The 18,748-nt window shown below is 43.7% G+C and overlaps 1 long non-coding RNA gene across 1 annotated transcript in view; it reads right to left on the minus strand.

Annotated features, from left to right (window-relative positions):
- LOC135324802 (uncharacterized) overlaps positions 1–2,467 on the minus strand; it is a 54,465-nt gene extending 51,998 nt beyond the window's left edge. Inside the window, exons 1-2 of the long non-coding RNA XR_010386066.1 lie at positions 2,367–2,467; positions 1,367–1,864 (exon numbers count right to left, since the gene is read on the minus strand). This is a non-coding gene — a long non-coding RNA (uncharacterized LOC135324802). The remainder of the gene's footprint in view (positions 1–1,366; positions 1,865–2,366) is intronic.
- Positions 2,468–18,748: the final 16,281 nt, after the last annotated feature.

Raw genomic sequence — 18,748 nt, forward strand, 5'->3', positions numbered from 1 at the left:
CATCCTAGGCTTTTTCCTGTATTTTGCTGAGAATTTAATTCCAAGGCTGGTACACTTGGATATGAAATCTGTCTTCCGCAGTGACAGCAGAGCACAGGCAGGTATCTCCTGAGCAGCTCCAAGGTCTGGGCCAGTCGCAATGACCACTGAGCAGGTCTGACTGCAACTTCGCTGGTCCTTTTGGCCCGACCTGGAGGTACAGTGGACGCGGTGCTCAGGGCACCTCGCTCACGTCGACCCTCCGCTCAGCCAAAAACACTTTCTGATCTTCGCTTGCAGTGTATACCACTACCCCCCACCAAAAAAAAAAAAAAAAAAAAAAACAATACCCCAGATTTGCTTCACAAAGAGCTATCACATGCTAATAATTTTATCCACCAATATTGCAAGTCAATGTTCAACTGCTTGTAACACAGAAGTAAGATATAGCTTATTTCAGGCTCCTGGAGTTACATCTCATTCTCTAGAAAAGTTACTTGGTGAGCAGATTATTTGCTGAATGAAACCACTGTGCTGACCTGAGGCAGGTACGTGACTGTCACTGCTCACTTGCCTCTGAACACAACATGCAGCGAAAGTTCAGAGCCTAAAGTCCATTAAGAAGTTTACTCCAGAAGTGTGATCATTTAATAGGATCATGAAATTGCTTAAAATACACTGTGGACTTTGGCATAAGAGGGCATAGATTTTTTTTTATATATAGACACATTTTTCTTATGTTTGTTAATTTATTGCAAGTTTTAATGAGAAATTATAAATCTATCTCTATACTATGTAACATGTCAATTTTAAACTTTTTTTTTTTAAACCAGATTTATCAAAGAGAACAAAGCTTGCTGGAAGTATCAGGGTCCAGCATTGTTTGTGTCTAGCTGCTGCGCCCTGAAAACGGGGCAGTAATCTCTGGTAATCCCTAGGTTTTTAAGAATACCATGGAATAACACTAGAAACAGCTTAGCAAATGATTTAAGAATGCCTCAGACTGTAATTATGTGCAGATAAAGGTCACTGGGTAGAGTAGTCCTAACACGGTCTGGAGTTCATAAAACAGTAAGGGTCTTATTCTAAAGTCCTTTTAATTCTGTTTTGCATAACTTGAGATGGAAAAGTGGCAGCATGACAGTATCTGATTTAATTTCCAGGTAACCAGTATGCTTCTAATAGGATTTTTCCACTGAACAATAGGATGGTGAAGCAAGGGTCAAGAAAAGAAAGAAAGAAAGTGAGAGTTTGGAAAGCTCCCAGGGGAAAGCACATCTTGAACTATTTGCTCCTATTCAATAAATGAAGAAGGCAGAAACATCTACAAAACTGTGAAGAAACTTATTCTTTCTGTTCACCATTGCTAGATGTTTTCTAATCTTACCTTAAGCCCTTTTCGTCCGAGTCACTTTGCCACTACAGAAACGGCCTCTGGAAAAGGCATCCGAAAGCTGCTCCCTCCCCCTGCAGCGCCAGGGCTTGGCTCACTCACACGGGCTGGGGACGCTGGGATGTCACTTTGCTCTTGGCAGCGTTGGCAGTGGCTTCTCATGAAGGGAGATGTCCCTGCCCAGCGGCTGGTGCCCCGCTGGGAGCAGCAGCAGCGCGGGTCCCCGCGTCCCGGAGCACGGGGCACCTGAGGCGCCTGGCTGCACCCGCAGCAGCGTGCCTACAACAACCGCCTATCGGGGAGCAACGGTTCAGGCTATGTTAACGATGGCATCAAAACCAGTTTGCTTTGCCTTCGCAGGGTAGGTGTTACGGCAGCCCGTAGAGCGCCGAAGCGGGGCCCAGAGCCTGTATCACGGCGCGCTCAGCATGACGCGGCCCCAGCACGCCTCCCTCGATTGCCTGTTCGAGCACACGTTGAGAAAAATCTGCGCTTTAAAGAAAGAAAATGCCACGTTAGCATGCAGAGAAGGGACCTTGCATGCTAACAGAAACCCTGGGTATGGGATTCGGCATTCGCCCGTGAGGGCCCCAGCGCCTTTCGCGGGGATGAGCTGGCCAGTCCCACGTGCGGCCAGGCCTGGAGAGGCAGGACAGCTCGCAGCCCGAATGTCCTTCTCCTCAAATTTCAGCCTCCTCCTCCTCCTCCCTCTGCCCCTCAAAATCACAACACAGGAACCAGAAGAATAACAGCTTGCTTGCAAACAATTTATGAACAAGGAGAAGTAAAATATCAATGAACATGATGTTCACAAATCAGCTGCACAAGCTTAAAATATAAGAAAACGCCCACTGTCACTGTGATCAAGATTTGGAAAGAAGCTATAATTACAGCATTAGCTTTCATTCCCAAAAGACTACTTAATCAGGGAACTGTCATTAGGAGCTATACTGAATTTATAAAGCAGGCAAAAAACCAAAAAACAAAAGCATACCAAATTTGCCTTCTTTTAAGTCACAGGAGTTTCACTAACATCCAGGATTTCTCTGAAAAAGTAATAGGATAATCTGGATTTATTATAAAGAAAAGAATTCATTATAATAAAAATAATGTTTGGAGAAATTACATGTAAATTATATTTTGCCAGGAAGCCAAAACTGACAATCAAATAAAAATGCCCTGAATAGTCATTATGGTAGCACAGATGTTCTCCTGCCACATTTCACTTCAACTCTTTCTATTCAAGTTGCTCTAAAATAGATAATTGAATAAGAGACTGTAACAGCAGGCTACAGACCTTTCTGTCCAGCTTGGGCTCACAGATCTATTCTTTCCAGTTTTGTTCTCAAACCTAGTATTATTAGGCCATATCTGCTGGATGCTGAACATGATGAACACTTTTAAAGAAATGTGTTTTGCAGAAATACAAGCTACACAGCTGTTGCAGCGCCTTTCTGAAGCCCTCTGCACTGCATACCATTAGCATTTCATAGAATTTGACTGAGAAGTTCAAAACGAGGGCAAATGTGCAGTTCTCAGAAGATCAACTAATTCAGCAACTTGGAGAGAGCAAGCACTCCAAGAAATCACATTAAAAACTGTTGAAAGTGCTGATTCAACAGCAAGCTTTGCATACTAGATAGAGTCTTCCAACCGGTTTCCGTGAAAATTTATGCCTGTGCATGCAGAGCCTTGATTTTTGTTCATGAGAGCTATCAGGGTCTGTCACTGCAAACAGGGCCTTGGAAATCAGGCAGCCACAGCCCTTTTGAAAGGCGCTGGGAGTCTGGTGCCATCTTTTGCTTAGGACCAGAGTCATACGATTAATTGGTTTTGTCAGTTTGCTGTGTTAACTCAAAACAAAAGCAAACATCCAGCTCCCTCAGCAGAGCGAGAGCTGGGAAAATATCATAGGCAATTGACGGAGATGTTTTAAATGATCAAAGTGGGAATCTGTGTTTTTAAAATTAAATGCAGGCAAATTTCGCAACCGAGCCCTGCTTACACCTTTGAAATTAACATCTCAGCCTTTTCATGCAAAACCTTTCACTCAAAACTATTTAACGAGCCTGCAAGTACTTTCAAATTTGCACAGATTTACCCACACCGGCTCCGCCACGTGAGCACAGCGTGCCCCTGACAGACTCCAGCCATCCGGCCCGGGGCCCTCTGAAAGCTGCCACCCAAAGCTCTGCCCTCTGCAAACACTGCGCCCAAACCGTGCTTTGGCGTGAGACCCGGGACGCGAGGGGGGCAGGATGCACCTCCGCAGCCCCGGGAGGTGCCCGAGCAACGCGTGGCCCCCGGGGAGCTCAGCACTGACACCGGCTCTGCGGGGAGGCAGGGATGGGTTGGGGCTGCTTCCAAGGGCTGTGTGATACCCTTCTGCAATGATCTGCTCTCTGTCCGCTGGGCCTTTACGTGAAAATAATTTCTCCTCTTTGCCTCAGTCAGCGGTCACTTGGGGTTTAGACGCAGTCCCTTACAAAATGCTCTCAGATTCATTATTTCTGCCCTTTTTTACTTTTAATGGGAGAAGCTCCTTGTGGCTGGAAGAAAACATTTGAGCTTAGCTGATAAAATGGGCTAGCACTTTACTTGCTAGCACTTAGTTTGGAAAAAGACAGTAACCCCAATAAAAGTTCTGAAAGCTAAACTATGCCACGGGTTGTTTTTAGGACAGAAGTTTATTTCAAAGCAGTTCCTGGTACTATATTTTTCAAAGTTTCACTCACAGCTGTTTAATGAAATTGCTTTTTTTCTTTCCTCCGGAGACATCCAAGTCCCCAACATTGGCCTTGTACTCAAACAGGAGCCCCTAAGATACCATCAGGCACTTTGTCTGAGGAAATCTTAGGCTAAGTCCTAGAAACCTCCTTTGGACCCTCCTTTCCTGAAAAGGAGAGAAACTGAGGAATCTGTATTAAGTAGCAAAGGAAGGGTTTTGGCCGTAAGACGCAATTCTGCTGGAAACAAGCTGCATCCTCTGAACATAATTCAGTGAGATGTCACGCCAGAGTTTGAGAGTACAGCTCCAGCTTGTTTATCCTAGACATCAAAAATATACGTTCCCATAGCTCAGTGTTTGTAAAGTTTTCCATTTTTTATAGCAGGATTCAAGTAGAGATTGCCAAGCTATGAGACCGATTTATATTCCCAGTCTAAAGGAATTCCAGAGATATCTGGGAATATATTCCTGCCATATCTGTGAAATACTTATGCCACAAAAAGGGCTGATTTAAGGAGCACAGCTTCTCGTGCTCCTCCCTGCATTTAATGCCTCTTGATTTCCACGATGTGGCTCTGGGTCTCATTGCTAACAGCTGCTCTTGGATGAAGAGGACTCCACGTACAACCCTCCTTGCTGCCTTTTGCCTGGAAGCCGCTGTGCTCATTTTAACATCTGGCCTTTTCTTTTCACATTCAAATGGGACAGGAGGCCTTCTCACAGTGTAATCCTACACGTTTCAGGCACTGTGGCATGGCGGAGCCGAGGCGTCCTTGTGCAGAGGTGCAGGGGCTGCGCACGCAGCTGCAGCACTAGCTGGGCAGACACGGCCAGCCGGTGCGGTGTCCTTCCCGGCCAGGCAGCGCTGCAGGGCACCACGCCGCGCAGCCCCCCGGCAGCCCCCGCAAGCCTGGCCCGCACAGCACACACCTTTGCACTCCCCCCTTGCTCACAAGCAAGCAATCCATACGCCGATTTCTTTGAGGATTTTTCCTTTTGGAAAAAGAATTTAAAGAAATTCATTCCTTTAAGAGCACCGAGCACATGTGTGTCTCTGTATGGAGGGGCTGCCCTTTGCCACGGGCAGCTTCACTGATTGCCTACCCCAGGGTAGCTGCGCTGCAAACACACGGTGCTCCTGGACCGGTGGAAAGAGATGGTGTCCCGGGGAAAACTCTCTATTGCTTAGAAAGATTGACTGCTGCATTGCACTGCTCTTGTAAGGAAAAAAGGAGGTCCATGAACTTCACTGGGACTTGCTGTTGCAACCAATACGGAGAGGAGCACTATAGGCTCACTCACAAAATGGCTGAAACTGTCTAACGGATCTTCAACTGAAATAGGGCCGTTTTGCCTGAGATACCTATGACAGTTTGCAAACATATGTCTAAAACTCCAGATACTAATCGGATCCCCACACTAAATGGTTCGCTGTTGAATACCGCTCCAGTTCCCAAGCACGTGACGGCGAGCAGCAGGTGACATCTCAGGCGTGCTCCGTGGCTGTGGCACCATCTCGTGCTGGCCCCAAGGTCTCTGATCAGTGAGGCAGGTAAGTGACCACTGTGCTATTTTTTCCTTTCACATTGCATTACCAAACTATCTCCGGATACCACTGTTCTCAGCATATTTCCTGTTCAAAATAACTGCAGCCCATGCTTTCTAGGGCAAAGAGGTGATACGCTTTTCTAACCACCCATTTCATCCTTTGCATAATTTAGGAGGGCTGCCAGGGGAGGACAGCTCTAAATGGCTGTTTGCTACCCCAGTTCCCCTTCACCCCTTATGTTATGCGCTGCAGCCGTCGTCATAAACTTTCAAGCCTGCATCCTTGCAGCGACTGTGAAGCCGGCTTCCCGCCCGGCAGCGTGACCACAGCAAAGCAGCTGGCCTTCACGTACCGTCTGCCCGGGGCTCTCCTACGGCCTCAGACTGGTTCGTGTGCACAGGGCCTCATCACTCCGGAGGGGTAAGTCACAGCACCCAGCAGCCCCACAGACATTAAACGAAGCCGCCCCTCCGCTTCCCCCAGCCAGCGGCGCAGCGCGGGGTTGCACCAGCCCAGCAGGGCTTGCCGAGCCCCACAGCCCGGTGTGCCAGCTCGCCGGCCAGCAGCCACCGCTGTCGGGGCTTCCTGAGCCACAGCTCACATCCAGGCTGCCAAATTTAACAGCCCCCAGCAAACCCATCTTCCGTGGGTTTGACCAGTCCTTTTTTTTGCACCCCTTCATACCTTTGGCCTCCAAGACGTCCTGCGGCAATGAGCACCCCAGTTTAAGTGCGCACTGAGCAGAGAAGAGCTTCCTCTCATTTGTTTTAATTAAACCCACTGCCTGACAGTCCCACTGGGCATCTCAGACTCTGAGATCAGCGTGAGCAGTCATTCCCTATCTATCACCTCCAGGCCAGTCGTCAGTTTTTAGTAATCTTTTATCATCTTACTCACCCCCAAACTTCTCCTCTGTGCTGAGCATAGCTTACCTGGACCAAAGGAAATGGGTCAAAAGCCTCAATTCACTTAAACACTAGTCCTTTCACTCTTCTAATTCTGCTTTGTTTACACAGATAACCTAGCTATACATCGTCCTCAAACACAAAAGAGTTGAAAAATAGGAAACCACTACCGCCACACTTGCACCTTCAGCAGGATTAACAGGGCTATTTGTACATGTAACAAGTGTGACCAGAGATTTCCGCACTGAAGCCTATTAAATCCCCATGCGCGCACACACTCCACCGGGACGACACTGCTCCGAAGCGCGCAGCGCTCCCCTTTGGGACCAGATCTCCCGGAGGTCCGCTCCAGCACGGACACCAACACCGAGCGGCCACACGCCCCACCGGCACGGCACAGAAGAGGTGGGACTCAATTGAACAGTGGCAACAAAAGCATCCCACCACAGCCACGGGACAGAAAGCAAGGAGCACTCTGTCTAGCAGAAACAGAAGGGGAGTTCAGCTAGACGTAGCATAATTAGGAGACATTCCCGTTCTGGTTAAAACTGTCATGGGGTTTTTACTGCTAAACGTGCGTTTGAAACCAAGCTTTGCACCTAATTTCCCAGTTTCCTTTCTACTGTTTGAACCTTTACTAAAGTCATAAATATTATTATGACCTCAATCTCTTGTTATGGGAATAAATGACATCAGAAACTCAGCGTGGCTTTACTGTGAGAGTAACAGTGCATGTGTGTATGTACACTCACACGTGTGTGGGTATATATGCATGTATTAAGGTTAGGAGAGAAAATCCATTTAAAATAATGTAAGATCCTTACAAATACCAAATTGCAAGAGGAGAATATTTTGTTCAGTGAACAAGGTTTGAGATCTAAGTAAAAAGCAGCAGAAAGTTTTCAAACTGTAGCTGTGCCACTTTGAGCCTAACAAATTGAGGTGATAGCTAAAGTGTAGTTACACTAGACCAGCTACTTATATGCAAAAGAGTGCTACATCTTCTGTTAGTTGTTAAGCTGCAGCTCACTCAGCCATCACACTCCAGCTAGGAATCCCCAGCGGCTTATTTTCCCTTTCTTGTACATTTGCCACATCATTGCTATGCTCAGCACCATACAAGAACAAATTCTCTCTAAAAACAAGTAGTAGCGATCCCTTAATTGGAGCTCTAGGCGTAGCTGAATTAGATGTAGGAGGCTGGTGGCTACACAAGGGCGAGAGGCCTCTGCCAGGGCTGATGCTGGTGGCACTGGCAGGGCAGCAGGGCGCTGCGGTTCCCACGCGGTTGCCGAAGGCCAGGACAGAGGGCGAGCAGCGGCTGAGCATCCCGGCGGCTCTCCCGGTGCCCAGTCCCGGCCGCAGTGGCCAACGGGGGCCACCACCAGCACATGTCCTGGTGCAGGGCCACGCCACCAAGTTCCTGCCTTTCCCTCGGCTCGGCCAAGCCGCAGCTCCTCTGGTGGGTCACAGACAGGCAGCGAAACACCGACGGCAGCGGGAGGTGCCTGTGTATCAGATCCATCGCACCCACCTTACGATCGTATTTTGATGCAGATGTAGGCATTTGTTTTGGATGGGGTTATCCTATGTCTCCCCTCTATTACTTAATAATGACCTAGCTAAAGCTGTATCAGGATGGATATGGTAAAGGACATCGCTATTCAGATCAGATACTCATCATTAACTTAGAGAGAGATAATGAATAAGGTTAATAGCACTGCTGAGCTGAGATAGATCAGCGTGCTGAATTTAGATTAGATCTGCAGTCAAACTTCCCGAAGACCTTGCTTGGGCATGTGCCTTTCGTTCACACACGGGGAGAGAAATCCACGTCACAGCTCAGATCACAAATGCTTGGACCCAGATTTCTGATCTGAGCCCATCAATAGTATTCGTATTTTTCAGTTCAGAGCCTTCTCTCCCTCTTCCCACGAAGGCTCTTGTTCTGCATTCTCTGTGCACTCTCTTCTCCCTGCCAGTTTTATAATACGCACACAGGAGAAGCTCTTTAAACATTTCCCATCGCTCCAGCACATAGCAGAACAGATTAATCTCTTGAAGACATGGCCTGTAATGAAGCTAGCAGACCAAGGTAATGTAAATGCCAGAGTGATCAGGAGCAGTGGTGAAGACTGCAAATATCGCAGTCTACTGATTTATGATCACTCTGGTTGACCTTGCTAAGAGTTTTAGAAATACATGTTAGTTTAGGCAAATCTCAACCTGTCTTCTGGCCAAAATGTTCCTCACAGGACAGCAGGTCTAAACAGGCATTATTTACTACTGTTTGGTTCCCAGTGAATCATTCAGTGTAATTTTCAAAAGCTCACTAATAATGTGTTGGACCAAAGTAATAACTCCCTGTGGATCGCAAAGAAATAAAGTGCTTTATAGTTCTATCCCACCTTCCACCAAGAGATAACCCAGCACTTTATGAACTCATGAATTTAACTTCACTGCCTATGAGGCCTGGGGAGAAAAAAAAATACTTAAGAGATTCACCTCTAACACAGAACTGTAACTTGCTTGTAAAAGTATAATATAAACATATTTGAAAATCAGATTTTTTTCCACAGATTTTCCATTACCATTTCTCTTACTGCTAATTTTAATTGCAAAATATATTCCAAGATGACAAGATAAATTTCAGTAGTTAAAAGGCTTAATAAAATTGATCCTGACAGACCAAAGAGTCACTTTGATCCATTCCCAAATTAAGGGCATACTATAACTAGAGTAATATTCCGACTTCAAGATGTGTTTCCTGTTATTCACTGCAAAACCATTAAAACAGTTGTATATGGCATAACGTGATATGAAACAGTAATATTGCAGCAGTTTGAATGTAAGCAGCCTCTCTTTTCAACGAGAAACCATAGTTCAGCTGCCTTTGGGTCAGCGAATGTCACAAACGTCTTAATACCCAAATTATGAGCACTATGGTTCAACAAAAGAACCTCGGCTAAAACCTGCTTGCCTTCCAGTAGATGCCTGGGGGAGATTTAAATCATTTCCACCAAAGTGATCAGTATTCCACATGACACTTCACAAAGGAATTAAAGAAAATCAATTTCCTTCAGCCCTTCCTATTTCTGTGCTTTGTTATGAGTCAATGACAGCTCAAGTGTTTGCATCATTAATGAGGTCTTTCAGCACATAATACCTCAAACACTGCACAAGATCTCTCTCGGGATGGATAAAACAAACTCACTAAGTTCAGACGTCCAGACATCAGGACAGGAACCAGGCAGCTCGACTGCATTACACCTCTCGTACGTGCATACGTGTATATCCTTTTTGAACTGGATTGTATTATGCAGTATAACATTTTTAGCTAGCTCTTTGAGACCAACTGCATCGACACAAAATGCCTCTGACTGCATAGGAACCGAGAAAAGCAAAGGCATGAATATGTGATAGTCATCATAAACCTTGGAGGCAGAGCCTGAAGCCAAAGGGAGGGAGGTGTGCTGCTCTTCCAGAAACGCTGTATGGACTCCAAGGTACTCTGTGGCTGCTCTTTTTTTGCTATAGCAGCTACATTTACTCCAGAGTTGGAAAGCTTGGTCTGCGAGGTGTCCAGCCTAAAGCTATAATTTTAGCACAGCAATTGTTAGCAAATTTCACAGCAGAGATGTGGAGGAAAAAAAGCAATGTCTATGGAGAGGTTGTTACCCATGCTCACTGACCCTTACAATAACTAAACAATAACCTTGCTAAGAGGTTTTTTCTTACTATGGTACTCTGCCTAATGGAAAATCACATGTGAAAGGACCAACACCTATAGGCTAGTCTGCTTGCTCAACAGCATCTCCCATGAGCTACAAGAGCCTCCTGCTGACTGACTGGCATGGGAGTCACAGAATTTCTTCAAATTCATTTTTTCTTACTGAGAGAAAACTATAGTTTTATTCATATTCCTCTGCAGCCTCCTGCTATCTTTAGGTCAGAGTCCAAGATCTGCCTTCTGCTTCTTGTCTTCCACATGGCTCCTCTCCTGCAACATGCTGTTTCATCTCAATTTTTGAAGACAGCTTGCTGTGTCTCTGATTAGTTTGCTAATCAAAAGTTAACTGTCACACTCTTAGAAAATGTGCTCTTCTGAGTTCAAGTGGCTCCCTAGAACATCTTAGTCTTTATGTCCAATACCAACTCACTTTCTTTGTGCAGTACTGGGGAAATTTCTCATATTTAAGCCACAAGACTCTGACATACAAACTCCAACAAAAAATCCTGTAACAATTTATGGCCTTCCTGCTCCGCCATCACCAGTCCAGCTTGATCCCTTGGTCGAAGAGCAGCACACACGGAGCTTGGACCACAACAGCTGAAACACAGGCACACATTTCCTTACGCTATCGTGTCCGTAAGCTCCAGACACAGGAGAGTAAGGTTCCCGTGCTGCGGCCAGGGATGTCCCTCAGCGCCTCCAGAGTAGGGCTTGCCAGCAAGCTGGGGGACCCTGGTTTTGCCCATACTGCAGCTTCTCCACTGCTCTGCCATGGCCAGGCTGTTTGATTTGTTGATAATTTTTTCCTCTCACTTGAAGGCAGACTGTGGTGCCGTGCCCCTTTCTTTGGCACGGGAAGTATACGGTAGGAGCACAGTAAATAGAATGAAAACACGTCAATGTATAAAAAGTTCAAACAACGTTCTCAAATTGTATCTAAACAACTTGTTAAAATCCTCACCTCATCACAGAGAACCAGCATAAGAAGTAACACTGGCAAAGTGCTCAAGCTGCTCTAATTGAAAGCAGTTCACTCTGCTGAGCACCACAGCAGGTCTGAATGTGACCACACGCACTCGGTGCGGGATCCCAACACGTTTGTCCTCTCCAAGGCTGAGCCACTAATTCCCTTTATAGGCACTAGGCCAGGTCTCCTGCTCAAGTCACCTGATTCCCTTGACTGAGGGTGTCAGTACAGCTTATCCTGTCTCAGCTGAACTTTCCTTCTGGGCCTGATTCACCACACTTTTGTACCAATATCATGGCAGAACAGCATGTCATAAATGTGTAAAACTGGTGAATAAAAAGGGTAAATGAAGCCCTCCAGACCCAACAATAATTGAATCAGGATATGGGATTATCAGCTCTACCCCAGTGTTTAGTGGTTACGTTGCTGTTTATGCAAGCTGATTTTTTTGTTGTTGTTGTTAGAAACATACAATGAAAGAATATTTGTGAAAATCCCATTTTACTGAAGGAGAGGCTGTCAGCAATGACCAAAGCAACAGCTGGCACCTAACCATTCAACAGAGCTTTATAACACAAATACTTCTTAGATAAAGATTCATGCTTAAGAAAAAGACCTTCCTTGCTGATGCTTGAGCTAATGCACTTCAACACAGGAGCCTGACCGTCCCATTAATTGGCTAGACAATGAGGTCATTAAAATAAATGAGCTACACTTTTGCAGGGCTGGCAATTCAGAAATCCATGCTACCCTATTATCTTATGGTAAATAACAGACTGTAAATAATGCAGACATGTAATTAGGCCAACTAAACATTAAAACAAAAAAAAAAAAAAGAAAAGAAGTTTAAGGATTTCCTTGTTTCTCCCCTTCCCCAAAAGAAGTTATCTATTTGATTTTCCACGGCTTCTCCAACCAGCCCTCCAGACTGACTTGGATGAAAAGAGTCTTTCAAACATTGTAATTATTTAGATTAAAGGTTTTAATGCCTTTTCTTCATGAAATGACTAGATTAAATGCACATCCAAGGGAACACAGATATTCATGTACAGGATCCTCCTACCATCTTTACAGTTTATCATTTGACTGCTATAAAAAGGAGGTGAGGCAGGCTGCATCCTACAAGATAATCTATGTAATTTAAGCGATGTCAGACACTTAGAATACAGATTGGAAGATGCAGACCTAACCTAGATGTATAATGAATTCAAAATGCAAAACCTGACAAAGGCCCAGATATCAGTCTTGCATTGAGAATTAACTGCAACATGTACTGAAATTAAGCAGAAGGTGCACTGTGTTTGGGGAGCCTGCAAGCCTCTGCACGCTAGTCTCGCCCTGAGCGCACAGCTTCCACATTCCTCCGCCCTGCAAAAAGGCAGCTGGATGTCTTTCGACTGGTCAAATATCAGCACTGAGATAAAGCAAAGGCTATAGGTCAGGAAACACTCTCTTCGTCCAGGGGATGTGTTTGCCCAGCAGTTGCACACCTGCTGACATCCTCTAGAAACAATATTGTCTCAAATCACAAATTTCAGCCCAAGGGCCCCTACTGCCCTAGCTGAAGGATTAAAGTGATATTAACAGAACTTTCCACCAAATAGGCAGATTTAGGACTAGGGCTATTTTTGAAGCGTTTTAGCATGAAAGTTTCACACAGAGAAGGAAACCTGACAGTAACCTAGTATAAACAACTCAGCTGGGGAACATGCCCTCCGTGGAGAACACGATCAAGGTCTGGGATCACCACATGCTCTGGTGAAGGTAAAAGCCACCCTACAAAGCCTTTGTTCATGACTTCAAGATATCGTCCTGCTGCAGTTTTCTATTTGGAGCTACCACCAGCACTTCAGCATCTACTTTTTTGCTTTGTCTATCAGGCTCATTAGTTAGAAACCACAGCGATTGTTGTGACTACTGAGAAGGAATTTAGTGCCTCCTGCACAGAAGAGGGTTTAAGAAACCCTTTTTCACCACCTCTTCTGAACTTGGCTCTTTTCCCTCTTTTTAATCAGACAAAACACAGATCCAAGAGATATGTGCTATTTGGGTAATAAAAATTCTCTGGATGAAGCACTTGAGGCAACATGTGCATGACTAGGAAATGATGGGCAGGCATGAGTGTAGATTCAGACTTCATTTTTCATATCCTGTGCATGAGCATTACCAGTGTGAGGAGGAGGGAAAAAAAATTCAGGGATATGAGGACCCTTTTTGCTGTCTTGCTTTTCACAATCTCTTTTGTCCTGGAGAGACATCCAGTCTGTTCTAGGAAACATATATTTATTTGAGAGCAACAATCCACCCTGAAATGTTCTCCTGTCACTTAATAAGATGATTATCCATATACTATCCTTTGCAAATGAAAAAAGCCTACATAATGATGCACGTAATATTCTCATTTGTTTGTTGGAAAAAAGTCTTCTGGGAAGTATCAGAAATACACATCATATCCCTGAATTCTAGGAAAATACATAAGTCTGATTTAGCTGAAATTTGTCTAACAATATATAGAGGCAAATACCTCACAACTGAAAGCACATTTGAAAAGATCACAGGGACTTATTTATCCTAGCAGAGGTCAGGAATAAATTATATGCCAAAACATGTGTTCCCTACCTGCTTGTTTCGTAGCTTATGAATAGATGACAGGCAGAACTAAAACTTCTCATTTCCTGTCAAAAAGAACCTCGTTTACAGAGCAAACCTCATTTATAGGTCTTTAAGCACAAGCAAGTTGGACAAGCACGTCTCTCCCAATTTACTTTCTGGAAAGGCAACGATGTCCTGGAGGCTGTACAAGATTTTATGCAGCAACTGCTGATCAAGCCCTTGTACACGTAGATTATGCCATTTTGATAGTGTTTGCTGAAAGATCCTAATGTCTGCCAGGAGGGGAATTTCAGAACCAAAGACAATAACAGACCTCATTAAAACTCTAGATTTGCCACGCTCGTTTTAGGTTCAGTTGACAGAGGAATTAAACCACTTTCTCTATAATAAAAAACATCTTTCAAGCTGCCTCACAAGGCATTAAATTGCAAAAGAGATCAGAGCTAAGCCATTTTGCCTGAGAGTTTTCACTCATTGCAAAAGAAGAGGCTGGAATATTAGTTTTGTGGGATTTGGATTTGGATTTGGATTTTGGAGGCACAAAGTCAGGTGAAGAAGTTTGGGGAGGAAATTAGAGAGATGGGACTTTCTGAACACGTAAATCGTAGGAGTTACAGCCTTTGGATATAGTACTAAGAACCTGTCATGTATTTTTTCTATTTTGTTCAAGAAACAAATACATTTTTCATTAACTAAGAAAGTGATACCAAGAACAAGCACAATTCATAACCTCAGCCTCCGTATGCCTGATTTATAGCCCTGTAAAATTCTCTCCTTTTATAAGCTGTATTTTGTTTCCAAAATTTCCAAAATTTCTGAAGAAGTTGACATAGCTGGTTTCCAACTCTGCATAAAACAAAAGCCCAGCACATCTAGGAAAACATGACAGAATTATGTGACAAAGATACCCCAGCAAGAGCATGTGGGACTCTTGAGACTCTATTGTTTCAGACTTTGTCCCAGTGCTAAAAATGGGCGCTTGCCAGTATAAAGGCTGAAAAGAAAATGAAAAAGTCTATCAGTGACTGAGACATAAAAAAAAAAAAAAAAAAAAAAAAAAAAAAAAAAAAAAGAGGATGAGCAGGCATGATAAAGCTTCAGAGAGATGGAGGAAAAGAAAGGATATTTATAGTATTTACACATAAAATATACACAAATATATACATTCCTGCTATGGTAGGGCATACAAGTATTGCTAACAGTAAGCAAATCCATCTTTTAAATCACGTTGCTGCTGATTTACCAAAGGATCACACTTCTCTTGCATGATACATGAGGAAACTGAAGGAGGGAAAGGGTGGGAACAGATGAATAAACATCACCTTTCAATTGTTTTCCACAGGAGCTACACTAGGCCATCATTGCAACATGTAGTTCTTAAAAAAACAAAACAAAAAACAAAAGACAAAAAAAGCAAGTTTTAAAGCTCTTCCATTCAATACTAAGAAACTGTTCCATACCTTCACTGTTTCTCTGTGTGCTTATTCCTTGATTGTCAAGGCTCAGAAGAAGCAATATTATGTTTTCTGTTCCGGGGTGGCCCACTATTTCTCCTTTTTTCTTTAAATTTATTTTTTTCAGCAATTTATATGGATTACGCATGAAGTAAGGTCTCCCAAGTCAGCACTCTAAAATCTTCATGTTCCCCTCACTGAAATCCCAGGCAAATCATTTATTCTCTGTTTTTCTATTTATAAATTCTTGCACTGAAGTTCTGGAATTTTTATTTGCATTTCAAGGTTTAGAGAATGAATTGGGGTTATTTTGGCATGGTTGTTTTGTTTGTTAAGTCTACAGAACATCTTACAGGTAGGCAGTTTGTTGTTTTTCCACTAAATGCTTTCATTCTTTTTACCTGCTGCTGAACGAAACATGCTATCATATTCCTTTCAAGTACTTTTAGAACTTCCCAACATAAGTTAGACACTATTACAGGCAAGGCCACCATTCATTTGTTGCAGTTACAACTGGTAAGTTGTTATCAAAGATTCTTTGCTTTTCTGTTTCAGGGAGTTTGTGTTTCTGCTTTCAATATATCTTGACCATTTAAAGGTGCAAAATCTACTCTGGGCATTTGCCCATTGTGCTTTCAAATATCACCAAATACTAGTCCTGTGTACACACTTTTAATAACTTGAGTTCTAAATCCGTTCCACATATGCAAAAATAATAATGAATTATTCAGGACTAAATACAGATTAAATACATTTATACAGCTATTGACAGAGGTCATCTCATTAAATAACATGTGCTCCCCCAAATAACAAACCCAGTCAACAGATGAAGTGTAGGTGCCTGTAAACCTCAGGAGCCCTCCAGTCAGCTGCTTCTTTTTACAGGGATTTCATTTCTTGAGCACTTTGTATGTACTAACTAGCCAAGTGCACAAAACTTACAAGTGCGACCATTGTTAAGCCCTAATGTACAAACATGGTAAGATTCCGACCTATATAGCGTCAGTCATTAGTCTGTCATAAATCCCACCTGCTGTGCCAGAACATCCTCTACCCAGGAGGAATCATCCACCACCCCAGCAAAAACATAATACCAACTCCATCCAAAGAAAAAAAGTCATCTCCCCGATGCATTCAGCGGCTGTGCTTTGTTCTGATTCTGAAATTCTCCAGCTGCCAAGAAAAAGCCAGGGTAAAATGAAGAGCCTCCATGTGGTTAGGATACAGAGTTGTGATCATTAATAATATCTGGCCATGTATTATGGTTCCTTTTTTCAAGATATTCAAAGAGTGCTATAACTGTAAGGATTGTAACGCTTAGAAAGACCAGGTATGGTAATTCACTGGGAGATGCAATCCACATCTGGATAAGCATGCCCTTCCTATAGCCTGTTGCCCTTTCTGCTGCACTGTCTTTGCAGTCTCAGAGCACAGCAGACAGCACACATGGCTGGTGTGATCCAGGGAACCCACACAGTGATCAGCAAAGAGCATGGAGAGAGAGAAAGCACATGGTCTGAAATAATAGTGTTGAGCCTGGCTTGTACAGACTGAAAAAGTGATATTTCTGCTTATGTGTGCCTCAGCTAACACAGCTGAACTGTGAAGATCAGCATAGGTCATGAAAATACCATAGATTTTAATTTTATTCATAATAATAACAGCATAATAATAATAATGAATATGGATTCATTATTCATAGACCTGCACTAAAATGCTCCATCCACAAATACTTATTCCATTTTAAGTGGTATCAGCTACACATTAACAAAACAGGCATTATACCACATGAACTAGTTGACCATGATGCAAACATCTGAGATGAACAGTGCTTAGACAATCTGCCCTCTGAAAACATAGTGATCCACACTGCACACCAAACGTCAGCAGGGGAAATCAGGCCAGTCCCTCCACGAAACAAAGGCAATGGCTGATGGAGGCAGAAGGCACAGAGAAGGTTAGAGCAAGCTTTTCTTTCTCCTAACATTGGTCTCCTCACCTCCTGCCAGTCCAAAACCTTCTTTTAGCTACTGGAAGCCAAAGGGAGTCCAGGGTCCCAGACCTACTGTCCTATTTCATTACCTGTACCAACCTCTCGAGCTCCCAGGACACCTGGGAATTCAGTCCTGTGGGCCAGGGAAGCAGCATGATGTCTGCTCTAATGTTCATGCAATGTCCTACATGACATCTGAACGCTCCACATTTAAAAGCAGGCTTCACTTCAAATATACATGAGTTGTATTCTCCTGTTTTTACACTATCTCCATGTTCAGTCTCAGTGCACACAACGAGCTGTGGGGTATAAAAGTCTCAAGAGACCTCAGCTGGCAGACTAATGTAGAGATCAAATTTACACCCTAGAATGATCGAAGAGAGAGGATTGTTGTAGTTTCACTGGGAATATCAGAAAGGCCTGGGGCAGCTCAAAATGTGAGATCAGAGCCATCAGGGAGCAATAATACAAGCGAAAGAAACTGGAGAAAGAAGACAGAAGTGGCTTAGGGTGTACTTCAGGCTATATATCAAAGAGGTGACTTGTGAATGAAAGAAGTCAGATCCAAAACTAATTGAGCAGAGGGAAGAGCTGACAGACACAAAGACTGAAGCAAGCCTGTTTTGCTTTGCTGTCTGCTGTTCCATCTAGACTGTGCCTACAGTAGTTACCATGATTATCTCAGTGATACTATCCGTGAGGCACTAGAGGAGATGGTGGCATTAATAAGCAAAATGATTATATCAGAAGTACTGTTCATTAGATTATGCTGTCTCCTCTGCAACTGAAATGGCACTGTCGTTACTCGTCTGTCCTCTTCCACCATTTTACTAGTCTATCTTCTTCCATCATCCGAATAATACTTAAGCGGGGACTACAGGACCAAGAGCCCATGAAGTTTGAACCTGAGCTGTTTTGTTTTGTTCTGTAGGTACTAAGTCGAAGGGCACGCACTGAGCGCATTCAGAGGAAGACGTTCCACGGGAGACTGAGCTGGAAAATGTCCAAGGAGACTTCCAGCCGCTTCAAAACATAAAATTGTCTCTAAGATTTAAACCACTGAGGAGTGGGTCTCTGTAAAAGCAAAGCTCTTTCATCCAGATCTTTTCAGTTTTGACGCACAGTTACATAAATCATGTCAAGAGATGAAGCAGCAGCCAGCATCAGTACCTTTTCTTCCTTTATCCGTTACACCCCAGGAAGAAGGGGGGAGGGGGAGAGACTAAAACTATTATTTTAGTTCCTAAAACCTTTCTCCCTCAATATCCTGTTCAGGGCACATGCCTGTCCCCAGTCATTTTTAATTGTGTTATAGAAATCTTTTGTCTTATCTGTCAGGAAAAAAGTCAGCTTGAGAAGCAAGCCATTTAGAAAACAGCAATAAAACAGTGATATTAGGAATAAAATCTCAGAAGATTATGCTAGAATAAATAA

Source organism: Dromaius novaehollandiae, chromosome Z (assembly GCF_036370855.1).
Source record: "Dromaius novaehollandiae isolate bDroNov1 chromosome Z, bDroNov1.hap1, whole genome shotgun sequence".
Classification (NCBI taxonomy): Eukaryota; Metazoa; Chordata; class Aves; order Casuariiformes; family Dromaiidae; genus Dromaius; species Dromaius novaehollandiae.